This window comes from Sapajus apella, unplaced genomic scaffold (assembly GCF_009761245.1).
Source record: "Sapajus apella isolate SASKATOON/1434 unplaced genomic scaffold, GSC_monkey_1.0 scaffold113, whole genome shotgun sequence".
Lineage (NCBI taxonomy): Eukaryota > Metazoa > Chordata > Mammalia > Primates > Cebidae > Sapajus > Sapajus apella.
The window spans coordinates 1641210-1656263 of NW_022437053.1; the positions used below are offsets into that span (position 1 = coordinate 1641210).

The 15054-nt window shown below is 45.6% G+C and overlaps 1 protein-coding gene and 1 pseudogene across 2 annotated transcripts in view; both read right to left on the reverse strand.

Moving 5' to 3' along the window:
- LOC116537717 overlaps positions 1–13414 on the reverse strand; it is a 42573-nt pseudogene extending 29159 nt beyond the window's left edge. The window contains exon 1 of the transcript XR_004263273.1: positions 13031–13414. The product of XR_004263273.1 is annotated as a myosin regulatory light polypeptide 9 pseudogene (transcript). The remainder of the gene's footprint in view (positions 1–13030) is intronic.
- OTUD7A (OTU deubiquitinase 7A) overlaps positions 1–15054 on the reverse strand; it is a 293684-nt gene that overhangs the window by 220253 nt on the left and 58377 nt on the right. The window lies entirely within an intron of this gene.

The following is a 15054-nucleotide window of genomic DNA, read 5'->3' on the forward strand; positions in this document are numbered from 1 at the left end:
AGTGTCATGTAATAGACACAGAATGTCTTCTAGCAGCCACTCTAAGCAACACTGACTGAACATCTCCTCCAAGCCCACACCTTCCTCACGAAGGGTAGAAACCAGGAGAAACTGCTGAGTGGGTCATGTTCAGCCTCTGTTCAATCAGATGGGAATATTTCTGGTTCCTCTCTCGCTGTGGTATTCCCCAAGAAATGCAATCATCTGAAAGTAATCCAAGACATATGAAAGTAATCCCCCAAATTTTAACATTGTAAATGTTTCTAATACTAAAGGTTAATTTTAGAAATAAAAATTTAGGCCAGATAATTTTCATATGAACATTCTGACATGAAAAGGGCAACACATGTCACTCCTCCATGATGATGTTTCCCACAACTGAAATTCTTCCTGTTCAGTTCAGCGCTATTGAGGCTCAATATCATGCCACTCATACGGTCTGGGTTTCTTTGCTCATGGCTTAATTCTGATCTCAGCAGGGTGGCATGTTCAAAAGAAACATAACTATCTCTGCAAGAAAAACTGCAGTTCCTGGGAGAGGCAGAGGTAGGAATGTGGAAATCCAATGCTGCATTTTAACCCACCAGCTCCCTTCAATGCCGCTGTAACACAATTAGAGGTACAGTGTGCCAGAGTGGGGAGACTGGCTGACCAGTGCCCAGCAAGCCTCAGGACCCTCAAAAGCTGGGAGAAAGAAGAGGATACAATTTAAACTCCACACGGCCAAGTCCATCTCCAGGTTCTGGGATCCTACCTTGTGGAGCCACCGCCAGCCTATAAAGTCACATTGATGGGAGTACATCATACTTCCCAGATGTGTTAGGAACAACAGCAACCAGAGACCTTTGACATCGTGACTCCCACATGGCGTGAGGATCCTTGCAGGGCCTGTAAAAACCAGGCAGCAGGGCCACCCCCAGAGACTCTGATTCAGTGGGGCTGGGAAGGCCCCAAGAATCAAGAACATGCATTTCTCAAAAGTTCCCAGCTGATGCTGATGCTGCAGGCCTAGGGGCCACACTTTGAGAATGTCTGCCCTGATGTAGCTCAAAGCCTTCAATTTACAAGAACAGTGAAGCCCTCAAAGAAGAAACCATGTCTGGAACCCAGGTGTCTTGATTCAAAGACTAGAATTGCTTTATCAAGAGACAGGCTAAATAAAACAGAAGAGGAAGAAAGGAGAAAAATGTAGAGATTAAATAGATGCCCTTAACAGAGGGAAGAAAAACCCAGCTCTTTGAAGTCTGTGGTGTGTAGGGAGGGCACAAGTCCAACTTGGGGTGGAGTTTCTGGGCGTGAACATGGCCTGTGACCTGGTTCTGCACCCACTAATGAGCTGCCCTCCAGCCAACATCATGGCAGCAACTCAGAAAATGTAACCGCCTCTTGTGCCCTGAAGACCCCCTCTGGGCCCTCTGGCCCTCAATCCATGAATGGCAGCCCTGGTGGCTATAGATGCAGCTTCATGATGGGCCCCAGAAAATGCAGGAGAGGGTACCCCCTTTATGAAACTGCCTGAGAGACACAGAGTCACAGGCTGAGGTCCTCTTTTCAGGTTAAGATGAGAACTTGACAATGGAGACACCTACGGAAGTGACACTTTTTCAGAGTATTCATGGGCAGAAATAATGGACTGGGAAGTGTAAGTCTTGAGCTTTAGTCCTGACCTACAACTAATGGTCATCTTAAGGGAGTTTCTTGGTCCCTAAGAAATTTTTTGTTAAATATAAGAAGTGGGCTGATGATTCCTCTGGGATTCTTCAAATTTTCTGTTCCATCATCCCACCTTTTATTCTGGTTCTCTTGCTGTGACCCTCCTTTGAGTAACAGGGTCAACGAAATGCCCACATCTCTGCTTCTAGTTGTCGAATAGGGAACACTCAACTAAAAGGACACGTGTGACATACGCACATAATGAATGAGTAGGGCACAACACACCCCGGACTGACCCCAGCATCGAAGAGGCTTTCCATTCAGCTTTGGGCTGGCAGGTCTTGGTGCTGATGTGGGTTTCTAAGATCATTCATGAAGTATATTTTATATTAGTTAGCCTTCAAGAGAATTCCATCCAGCTGGCCTCCTCCATCCTTCTTGAATATGGCCTTCCCTTGGCTGTCCTGACACCCCACCCTCTCCTGATCTTCCTTCTTCATCACTGGCTGCTCCTCAGACCCTGCTGACAAATGTCACGGAATGCAGTGCTCAGTCTGGATTGCATCTCGTCTCCATTTATGCCCTCCCCAAATGCACTTGCCTGTCCAGGCTATAAACAGTACTGGATGATGCAGAGAAGACACTCAGTCCTCCCCAAGCTCCCCGCTTCACATGCCTGCTCACTGCAAACCAAGCATCGCCCAACCAGGGCTCTTGACTTCCTACCACCACTCCCTCTCAAACTTCCTTCTTCTCAGCACCCACCCAGTTTCTTAAGCCAAAATTTGAAGTCCTCATTTCTTGTCCTCTCCTTGGCAACCACGCACACAACAGGCAAATCCAGAACATGTCTCAAATCCCTCCACCTCTTCTCATCTCCCTCCACCTCTTCTCATCTCCCTCCACCACCTGATCTACTTCCTAACACCTCTTGCCTGGCTGCCTGAACGTGTCTCCTGACTGATACTCCTGACTACACTTGATTCTCCACACAGCAGGAAGGGTCATTTTTTAGCACAGAAACAAGATTCCATCACCTCTGGTTTAAAACCTCCCAATGACTTCCCATCACATTTGGGCCAAAACCCAAAATCCATGGCCAGGCTCACAGGTACTCCACCTGCTCCAGTCCTGCTGTCCTCTCCATGGCACCCCTTGCCCTCCCCTCTCCCCACACTCCCTGACTTGGGCCAGCTTGCTCATCCTACACTGGGCCACTCAGTCCTAATCTGGAGCTTCTCTTGTCTGCTATTTCCTCTATCTGGTCCCCACACTTCTTCAGGCCACACTTTGTCTTCTCCTCTGGGACCCTTGCTGACTCCTCAGGCTGAGGCAGCCCTCAGTCTCTCTCACAGAAGCCGTTTCAGTCTCTGCACAACAGTGACCATCAACAGATAAAGTTCTTCATTATGCATCTGTGTGTTCTGCCTTCCCCCAACAGCTTCTAAGCACAGTCTTCCACTGTGTGTTCACCTCTACACCTCAGGGAACAATGACTGGCCTCCAAGGGTGCTCAGTAAACGCTCAGTAGGACCCAAGGACTGGGCTGAGGGGCCATCCTTGGGGCAATCTTCTGTGCATCCCCAGGCCGGGAAGGATACAGGCTAGTGGCAGGCTGCCCCTCTGCCTGGCATGCCTGGGGATTCTAAGCATTCCTGCCACACTGTAATGCAGATACTCATCCTCCTCACCGCCAGCCCTGAGAGACACGATGTGCCTCACACCAAATACCAAATGACAGATGGCACCTGGGCACAGGAAATGACTCCCAAACTGATTTGCCCCATGAAACCACTGCCCACAGGGCACTCAGGAGACTGTGCAGCTGTGCTTCTCCCTCCAGCTTCCCAACCCTCTCTGCACCTCCCCAGGAAGCAGCAGGAATGTCCTTTCTGATGACTGGGGAGAATCTGTTCTTCCTGCCCCTGCCTGCATCAGCATCAGGAGTCTCTGGACTCTTCAGTTCCTACCATCTGGGGTGATTCTGGCCTGGTGGTAACTGATGCCCTCCTGGGTTATCTGGCCCCAGGTGAAGGTGAACCCTACAATGTGTCCAAGAGCATCAATGCCTTTTCCTTCAGCCACCATGGCTTCCCACTGGGCCAGAGGGGCGCTTCCTGCCCCAACCTGGTCTCCCTGTGTCCTCTCTGCTCACAGAGTCCTCCATCCCTCCTCTATGGTCCATTGTCTCCTTCTTCCTAGAAAGCATTCCTTCTACTTATCTTGTATATCTCTTCCTTCTACAAACCAAAAATATATATGATTCCTTCTCATTCTCTGTCATCCTTAAATTACAATACTGGAAGGGGCCCACAGGTGCCATTTTCTTAAGTCCTCCTGGGTTTGTAGGTAGAGCCACCAGTGGAAGGCTTAATGGAAGGAGATGTCCCATTGTCCTGTCATTCATAAAAGACCATTTGATTGCTTTCCAGTGTACACTTCTCTGATTAAAAATGACTTGGAGCATCTTTTCTTTTGATTTTTAGTCCTGTGATTTTCCTGTTCTGTAAAATGCCTGATTGCATACTTTGGCCATTTTTCCATGTGGGCTCTTACTGGTTGCTGTTGATTTGAAGAGTTCTTTGTATACTGTGGCTTGATTCCAGAGATGGTCTCCCAAGCTGTCATCTGTCTGTTGATGCTACCAAGGTAGACTATGTTGATCAGAAATTCTTAATTTTGATGTGATCAAATTAATTATTTTTGCCTTAAAATTTGTGCTTTTGAAGTTTAATTTAAAAAACCTTTCTACAGCTAAGGCTTCTTTGGTTAACATTATAGTTTTATCTTTCACATTTAAATCTCTATTTTTAACCTTCATGTGGTGTTTGGTATGGATTAGATTCATTTTTCTCTACATGGAAAATTTTCCCTAATAAAAACTTTCCCTTTGGATTTGTGGTTCTAACTTAACAGGCATTAAACCTCAGTCACACAAAAATCTGTCTCTAAGCTCCCTATTCTGTATTCTGTGCTTTGGGCCCATTTGTCTGTATTTACATCAGAACCACAAAAAATATTTGGCAAAGTTTTTCTCTTTACATTGATGGTTATTTCTCAAAAGAGATTATTTAATATCCCTATCACATAAAGCAGAAAGCAATGTGACAATCTCAAGGATACATCAAATATTCAAATATAAATTGGTCACTTCTGATTTTTGTTAAGTACCAACCATCAGTGGTATAATATGGGCAGGGTGGGGGGGAGAAGACCACAAATTGGTAAATGTATGATCGATCCATTCATTCAACAAATATTCATTAAGCGCCTACTAGTGCTGGATGGTTTTGTTCTAAAGGCCAGGAATAGAGTAGTGAAAAAAAAATCCTACCTTCATGGAACGATCACTTGAGTGATAGAAAACAGAGAATCATTTCATCCACCTCCCCTCCCCCAGCCCACTGTTCGGGGGTGCTCCTTCCCTTCTGGGCTTGCTTGGGCGCCTCCAATGAGCGCTTCATAAGAAGAGAGCCAATCTTAACTTGCAAATAAATAGTTGTTGTTTCTTCTGGGGTTTATATAATCAACCAGATATATAAATTAATTTACTCAAGGTTTAATTTAAAAATAAAAGTCAATGTATTTAGCTTAAGTAAAGTAACAGGTCATTTCATTTGTTCTCCAGAATTTAGTCTGTGGTCCAATTTTGAATAAAGGTCTATAAAAATGAAAATAAGATTACTGCAGCTATAAATCTTTTAAATAATAAAATGTTGTTATTCTCCTTATGCTTTTAATATTACAAATGAGACTATCCTTTGAAGAAAGTAACTTGGGCCTTAAAGAAATTTAGACAATTCAGATCTGCCTGCTCATTCAAATCACAGGATGAAGGGTTAGTGGGTTATAGACTCAGCCGGAAATGCACAGACTTTGCTGTAGGAAATTTCTCTGCAGCTGACCTCTCCCCAAGTCAGGGGGAATCACAGGATGATGGATGCTTTCATCTACTAGGTGCTTATCTTGAGGAAGGTTGAAAGGAGCTGCTGGCATCATCGGTGGCTGTGCTTTCATTTCGCAGTCCCTTAAAACCTGGTTCAGACATCTTCATGAGTCTCAGCCATTGTGGATATTGGAGTACTAACCTGGAGGGGGGGTTTATGAAACTCCAAGTAGGTCTGAGGTGAGAGAAAATTGGAGTTGGGGAATGAGAAAATCGGAGATGTGTAGCTAGCAGCATGATTGGCTGATCTCTTCTACCTTTCTGGGAGGTTAAAACAGTGGGTTGGAGTGCCATGGAGTGAGCACATCTCCCCAAGGAGAGTGGGCCATGGGAGTACGAGACACAGTGCAGCTACACACCCAGACACTCTCCCTGGCCTGCAGGTTTCTGAAAATGCAAATTTTGCTCTCTCTTTAAAGAACACTGGCACTAAGAGCACAGCATCTAAACAGGCAGGCTGCCACTCCATAGCTGGGTGACTGGGAGCATGCTTGGATCTTTGTGGGCCTCAGTTTCCTCTTTGTAAAGTGAGGAACAGGCCCGTATGTCACTGTAGGGCACAGAAAGAGAGTACAGGAATGTAGTCATACACATCACATGCCCTCCCAGAAGCACAGTGTCCAAGGACCCTTACCTAGATGTCCGAGGACCCTTACCTTGGTGTCTGAGCCTGGCCCCTAGGTAAACACTCTGACTGCTTCATCTCCTGAAATGCTCATGAGGACCCTGCAAGGATGGTGTGTCATCCTCGTTTCATAGAAGGCTCAGTTAAGGCTTGGAGAGATGCAATAGATGCAGAGAGTCACAGCAGGGATCACCAGCATATGCACTGAACCTGAGTCTCTATAATATTAGGGGTTCTCCAGAAAAACAGGACTAGTAAGGGGTACGTGTGTGTGTGTGTGTGTGTGTGTGTATCTATGTATGTATCTATGTATTATCTATCTATCTATCTATCTATCCATCCATCCATCCATCTATCTAGAGAGATTTAAGGAATTGGAATTGGCTCACATGATTGTGCGAATTAGCACATCCAGAATCTACAGGGCAGATCAGCAGGCTGGAACCCAGGGAAGAACTGATATTGCAGCTGGAGTCTGAAGGGGGTCTGAAGACTGATTCCCTTCTTTCTTGGGGAAGTTGTCTTTTTTCGTTGGGCCTTCAAATAATTGCAAGAGGTTCACCCACATTAAGGAGGGTAATCAGTTTTATTCAAAGTCTTCTGATTCAAACATTAATCTCATCTAAAAATTACTTTCACAGCAACATTCAGATGTATTCGACTTATATATCTGGATATTGTGGCCTACCCCGGTTGACACAAAATTTAATCATCATGATTGTTGGACAAGTAATTAATCTATTGTTAGACAAATAATTAATGTAAAAGAGCATTAAGGAAAAAAGTAGCCACAAAGTCAACTATGACCCAATGCTCTTCCACTGCTTCCAGTTTTTATTTTATATTTATATTTAGATGGAGCTTTCAAACATAACTTTTTTTTTTTTTTTTGAAAGAGAGTCTCACTCTGTCGCCCAGGCTGGAGTATAGTGGTGTGATCTTGGCTCACTGCAACCTCTGCCTCCTGGGTTCAAGTGATTCACCTGCCTCAGCCTCCCAAGTAGCTGGAATTATAGGCATGCACCACCATGCCCAGCTGATTTTTTTTTTTGTACTTTAAGTTCTGGGGTATTTGTGCAGAACATGCAGATTTGTTACATAGGTATAGACATGCCATGGTGGTTGGCTGCATCCATCACCCTGTCAGCTACATTAGGTATTTCTCCTAATGCTATCCCTCCTCTAGCCCCCAAACCTCTGACAGTCCCTGAGGTGTGATGTTCCCCTTCCTGTGTCCATGTGTTCTCATTGTTCAACGTCAAAATTAAAAGAACTAGAGAAGCAATGACAAAAAAATTCAAAAGCCAGCAGAAGACAAGAAATAACTAAGATTAGAGCAGAACTAAAGGAGATAGAGACACAAAAAAACCTTCAAAATATCAATTTTTGTATTTTTTAGTAGAGATGGGGTTTCACCATGTTGGCCAGGCTGATCTCGAACTCCTGACCTCAGGTGATCCACCTGTCTTGGCCTCCCAAAGTTCTGGGATTACAGGTGTGAGCCACCATGCCCAGCCTCAAACATTACTCTTATACGAGCATGAAAAGCAATAATAATAATAATAATAATAATAATAAGCAAAATAAATCGGTTAAGATGTTCCAGAAGCTCCTCATTCTGAGCTGCCCTAATAGATGACAGTACCTCCCTGGGGTCATGTCCCTCGACCTCAGGAGTGTGGGGGCCTGCACTGCCTCTGATATGTGATGCTAAACTGCCAACCCAAAAGCTAGGTGGGTGGAGGTGTTTTCTCACTTAGGGTGGGCTGAGTGATCTTTTTCTAAGTATCTCGGTTGCAAAACAAAACACAAACCCCTCTACTCTAGGGATCTTCCTTCTTTCATTTCCACAAAGCAGCAGGTTTCGATTGTCAGTAAAGGGAATGTAGGCTGGTGGTCACTTCTCAACAACAAGCACTTGTTCCATTAACACAGAGTCTAAGTTTCTGGCTTTGCTCTGTTTCTGGCTTTGCTCTCAGAACCCTCCATATGTTGAAGACCTAACCTCTGATATGCCTCCATGTGGAGGTGGGGCTTTTGGAAGGTAATTGTTTAGATGAAGTCATAAGGGTGGAGTCCCCATGATAGGACTAGGGCTCCTCTACGAAGAGATTCTGTCCCCTCTCTCTCCATGTGCATGCTTAGTAAAGACCATGTGAAGACACAGTGAGAAGGCATTCACCTGCAGGTCAACAAGAGGGCCCTCACCAGACATGAATCCACTGGCACCTTGACCTTGGACTTCCCAGCCTCCAGAACTGTGAGAAATAAACGCCTCTTGCATATACCACCCACTCTGTAGTACTTTGTTATGGAAGCCTGAGCTAAGACAGGCTGGAGTCTAGATCTTTCTGGCTCATACCTAGTTGCTCTCAATGCCTGGCTGCTGCTTGACCCAGGACATGGGGCTTCCCTTCAGTCAAGGGTCACAGGCTGGGGTGGCACAGAGGGCTGAAGATACAGGGGAAGCACCAGTGAGTTAAACATCTTTTCACATGCAGCCCAAACTTTCCTTCAGGTGAATGGGGAGAACCACACATTATACTCTAATCACTGAAACCACACTTTAGACACAAAAGCAAGAAGGGTGTTTATTATGACAGAAACAGTAGGGAGTAAGAGGGCTGGCATAAGGCAGCCTTCTCAGGCAGAAATCTGGCAGTGACATTAGGAGCACACACCCCATTTGTGGCAAGATGATCATGAATAACACAGGGTACTCAACGTGCACTGAAAACTCACCCTGGAATATGAACACAGAAGTCCTCCCATGAACATCAGCTCACCAAGTGGGAGCTTCAAGGCCTGGAAACTAGCCCAGGCTGGGCTCACCTGGACACTCAGCATGTTTCTGCTCCCAGGCAAAGAGCCCGGGGGGCTGCACTCTTGTACCTGAGGCTCAGCCAGATAGGTGCACCTTGGTCCAGCCAAGGAGAGGCCAGGCACCTGTGCCCAGGGTCTTGGTGGCCCACGGTCTCACCACCCCCATGTATTCTGCCAGCAGCCAATCAGGGATCCTGGGCTTCAAGCTCATTGTATGTTCCTGAAGGTTGGGACTCCCCAGAATGCTGTGGGGCCATTGGAATGCAGCCAGGAAGACAGGGAAGCCGGCCTACCCAATGGCCTCTGTGGCTGGTTACTACAGTGGGTGTCCCCTGGTCACTCCTGGCAGCCCCAAGTTCCCATGCTCTGCTGCTTAGAGCCAGGTCTGGGTCTCATCCTGCCTCCCATTCTCAGGTCCTCTGGGTACAGAGCTTCTCACCACCAGAATGAGCAGAAGGAGAGGCTGGGAAGGCGATACTGCACCTAGTTCACAGTGGAGGAGAAAGAGCCCCAGCATTTTTGTTTGTTTTTCTTATTTATTCTAAGACCCCTGACAGGGAGATGGCTGTGCCTTGCTGATTCTTGCTGACAGCTGCCATGGCAGTGTCTAGAAACAGGTCCCACCTTGCTGTGGATTCCCTGCAGCCCCTGCCGTGCACATGGGCATCCCTCCAAGGGTCTCAGAGGCATGCTCTCTGAGACCCATGTATCTGCATGCTGGGCCAGAAACAAACCAACAAACGAAGCAGAAAACAACAACCTACAGAAAGCACACACGCAGCTTAATGTGCAGCATTATCCGGCAGGCTCGTTTAAAAAAAAAAAGCAGAATCAGATTTCCATCGATTGTTCTGGAAAGCAGATATCCCCAGAAACTCCACACTGCAATTAGTCCTATGAACAATCACTAGCACATTCAACACTCAGCACAGGCAGGAGGATGTGTGCCAGGGCCAGCATGCAGAGCTGAGTCGGCCTCAAACCCCAGGCAGCTGGGAGGCCAGGTGCAAAGGCAGAGATAGGTGTGCTACTCTCATGGGAGCTGGCCTGGCCTGGGGTCTAGTGGAGCACCAGCAACTGCATGAACTCAACTTTCCCAGCCTGACGGGTGTATGGGGCCCTGGCTGCCTCAGAAAACAATTTCCCGGAAGCCAGCCCCTCTGGTTCGCAGAGGCTCTGGGTGAACCCTGGGCTGGCTCTGAGCTGCCGCCATCCAGGCCGGCAGTGGGCACTACACCTCAGACACAGAGGCATTTTCTCTAAATGCATAAAATTGCATTTTTGGTGCAACAGTAACATTTGAAAGTACTAACAAAACAAAACACATTAAAAGAAACATCATCTACCTGGTGGGTGTTAGAATAGCTTGTTTCTGCTACATTTCTACATTGTGCTGTATGTGTGTATGCAAGAAATATGAGATTTACTATTAAATTACTTTCAATCCATCACTAAAAGCCAAGAGAAATCAGGATGGCTTTAAATCGTAAACCTATGATATGTGACTGATTTTTCACATAAATAAATAATAAAAATAAATACACCATCAGTATAAATATAATAAATGTAAAATTATATATATATGCTTTTTATTTATATATTTTTATATAGACTGATGCAAAAAACCGTCATTACCCAGCATAGTTGATGCACGTGGTGTATGTGTCCACACATTACACTCAAGTGACACTACTTTAGTATCCTGCAAGCTCCATGTACCAGGAGTGCAGTTACCTTCGATTTTGTTGTGGATTTTACATGAAACCCCCAAAATAAGGTGTATTAGTCAGGGTTCTCTAGAAGGACAGAACTAATGGAATATATATATATATATGTAAAGGGGAGTTTATTAACTCACACGATCACGAGGTCCCACAATAGGCTGTCTGTAGGCTGAAGAGGAAGGAGAGCCAGTCTGAGCCCCAAAACTGAAAAACCTGGAGTCTGATGTTCAAGGGCAGGAAGCATCCAGCACAGGAGAAAGACATAGGCTGGGAGGCTAGGCCAGGCTCTCTTTTCACATTTTTCTGCCTTTTTATATTCTAGCCTCACTGGCAACTAATTAGATTGTGCCCACCCAGATTAAGGGTCTGTCTGCCTTTCCCAGCCCACTGACTCAAATGTTAATCTCCTTTGGCAACACCCTCACAGACACAGCCAGGGTCAATACTTTGTATCCTTCAATCCAGTCAAGTTGACACTCCGTATTAACCACCACATACGGTATAATAATATTCATTCTTACCACATTATACTTCATTATGCTGATATCCAGATTATAAGTAACTACTTACGGAGTCAATTTGATGTTATTAAAATTCAGTCCTGCAATAGCACATTGGAGATGTGGGATTAAGAATGCTTTGAGGTACATTTAACGTCTCATATCTTTTTTAACAGACTGGCTTATTTTATAGAAAAAAATTAAGAAATAAGTTTATTGTCATTTCCTTTTTTACTCAGCCTTTGAAAGGCAATTACCATCTCTTTGATATAAAAATACTACAAGGACTACTTCAGGTCAAATCCTTCAGGCCTGAATTGAACCCCAACTGAGAGTTGGTGCAAACACTGCTGAGGCTTGTCAGGCTCCATAGTGACGTGAAGGGACAGGGATCCCCGAATTCACCCAGTCAGGAGACTCTACCAGGCCTCTGGGCAGCTCTAAGTGACCTTTTGGCCAAGGGAGAGAAGGATCAAGGGGCAGGTCTGTCTGTTGACTTTTGTGAGTATGACTTTACTTGAGCGGAGCATTCCCAGACAAATGAAAATAACACAGTTGAAAACCACTAGTTCACATAACCAATAATCATGTCCCAGAGAAGGGGACAGATGCCCAGGTCATTCAGCAGCAAAGTCCAGACCAGGAATGGCATTTTAACATTTCCAGGACACACTGCCTGCTGCTCAGGGCACTAGAATAAAAACATCTTGCTGTATCAGTCTATATCACTTCAACATACTTAAAAAAAAAGACAGTTATTTGCTAAAATATCATCTTTTCTTCATTTCTTCCCCATTCTCAAAACATTTCTTAAAAATTATATATTTTAAGTTTGTTTCTTATTATCCCCAAGACACTGATGGCTCCAATTCTCCAGCATATACACCACCAAGACTTTCTGTCCTGTGACCAAGCTGTCCAGGAAGGCTTAGAGGTGCCTCCACCCTTGTCTGAGAACACCAGGGAAGCACCCTTTTCAAGTCCTCAGCTGGCAGGAGCTCCCCACGGAGCGCAGACTCCACTTCTTTTCCGTAAGTGCTGCTGAGCCCCACAGCTAAAGTCACAGTCTTTTCATTATCACTCCGAAGACTGGCAGTCTGAGGTCTGTTGCCCTGTTCTCAGAAAGTTTCCATAGCTGCAGTGAGTCACATAAGTGCCCTCCACTGTGACCATCTGAGAGGAACACTCTAATGCAGTGACCTCCAGAGCAAACATCGCTGGTGGGGTAGGGGACAAGGTGAAAAGCCAGTGGAGGCCCTACCCACAAGTACATCTTTCAGGATACATAATGGAATTCGCAATAAATTCTCGACCCAGCTGGGCATAGCTGCTGCAAAGCCTAAGCTTCCTTCCCTGTGGTTTCAGAGCAAGGTGATGATACCAGATGACAAGCTTAATCCCCTTACTGGTGAGTAAGTCAGACACCTCCCTAAACTCCAGGGGAGCAGAAGGTGGCAGAGGGGGATGAGATAAAATACATTTGGTCTAGCTTCAAGTTAATTAATTTAATCATTATGTAGCCCTCAGTCTTTACCTACTACTCACCCCTAACTCCGCAGGATGGCTTCCAAACCTTCAAGGAACAGACCCTTTCTTTAACTGAAATTGCACAAACACAATTTCAAGATATAAAGTACCTTAAAGAGAAAATGTATGGGGCAATGGGAAGAGGCAGCTCCCCCTGGCATTGCTACCAACATATGTCCAGGAAAACTTCTTGGACACAACCGTAAAACCACAGCTCTGATGGAGTGCCTACTTTTATATGGTTCACTGGAAACACCCAGGCCCCCCAGGCCCCCTGAATTAGAATGTCCTCAGAGGGACCCAGGAACCTCTCCTTGAAGCTCAGGGCTGGCTCTCTCCTCCTTTCTGGCCCAACTCCTCCCCAGGGACTAACCCCCACTTCCCCTTTTTCCTCCATGTAGACATCAGAAGGTAGCAATGTGAGGGGTCTGGGAATTTCTGCCTCATTCTCCCATTGCCCTTGGACTTCACAAGTCTGAAGGCTGGTGCAGTGACTGATGACAGATTTCAGAAACTGACACCTCTCTTGTGCTATGGAGGGGCGGGGCAGGGAGGCCCAATCCCAGCCATTCCAGATGGAGCCAAAGAAACTCTCCTTCCCCAGAGAAGTGGTCATTGTGAGGGTTCCACAAACACCACCAACCTGGGCTGGACATCACCTGCTGACGCACCCATGACAAGTGGTAAGTTTCAAGCCAACCCACCTGGAACAAAGCTAAATCCTGTGTTTGTATAGACCACTTTGTTTTAAGTGTCACTGAGCTATTTTCCTTGAGCTCTAGGAGAACTGTTCACAACATGTACAGAGCAATTGCTAAAGAAATAATGGGCACAGCACATAATAACATCATAATTGTCCCAGGCATCGTGTTGAGAAGCCAGGGAAGAAGATAGGCTTCAGAAAGCAACTGTGTGCAGAGGCTCCTCAGCTGGCCAGACATCCTGAACAAAGAACTGCCAGGAGCCATCCTTGGCCTCTTCTTGCCCGACCACCAGATACACACAGCCCCAGCAGTGGCAACAGGTAAAGTGAGTTAGTTTTCCAGTGGGGTCCAGGGCCTGTTAGAAGGCTGGAGGACAGCACTACAGAGGCCCACCAGCCCAGAGACTGCCAAGTGTTCAAGGAGTAGTGAGCCTGATTTGCAATGAAATGGAAAGAAAAGGCAGGTATAAGCAACCTGGTAACCTAGAAAGCTGGACAACTTGGCTGCACTGGCAGGCTCCTGTAGTTGCACCTTGGCACAGGACAGGTCTGGGCTCCTCCTGACCCTCCCTGGGGCCCACAGAGTGCCTGGGATACCAGCCTACCTCACAGGGCCCTGTATGCAGGAAGGGCCTGATGCATGTCAAAATGTGCCTGTCTTTAGACAGAGGCACATGTAGGAACTGACAGATTTGTAACCGGCAAAACCTAAGCCCCACTGACGTCACATTCAGTGCCTTTACTTCATTCCAGATGAATGAGAAGAGAGTTACAGGGCAGGAGGAGAAGATGTGCTGCTCTGCACAGGGAGCTCCCTGAGGTCCCTGACTCCCGCTTCAAGCTGGACAGCTAAGAGACAGCTTGAGGTCTCTGGAGATCTTCCTCCTCCAAAACCCAACAAAAATGTGCAAATGTACAGATACCTACATTTAATCAATTAACACAAGCCAACTAAAATGCACTCTCAGCAACCAAGCATGGGAAGAGACAAGAATAATATGAATGTTTTTAAGGCACTGTGGTTTTGCAAAATGTCCACGATTCCATATTATTTAAAACACATTTTTAGGGAAGTTTCTATATGGAAATATATCAAGATACATTTTAAATATCTGTACATTTTCTACAAGTTGAGGAATTACATTCCAACTAATCTGTCATCATCTTAGCAATAAAATTCAAGAGTTTTATGTAAACCTCTTGTCAACTTCTAATCCTGAAACCTCTGGAGGTTTACTCAGTCCGGAAAACTAAGATCATTTTGTACTGTTAAGCATTAGGGTAAGATTTTTGCTTGAGTTGACACTATTTTCTGGGTCTCATTCAAGGCAAAAAACACCTGGCTCATCTTGCAATAATTGGTGCATCTCTGGACAGGACTTTTCCCTAGAGTTTCATTTATGTGCCTTTAAGAAGTAAATTTGCACTAATGAGAGATTCCTCATGAATCAGAAGGGCTACCAATGTTATCGGCAACACATTTAAGAAGAGATCATACAAGCCAACCTCTTATGATCACTGGAAAATGAGTCAACATAGAATGTAGTCTGTTT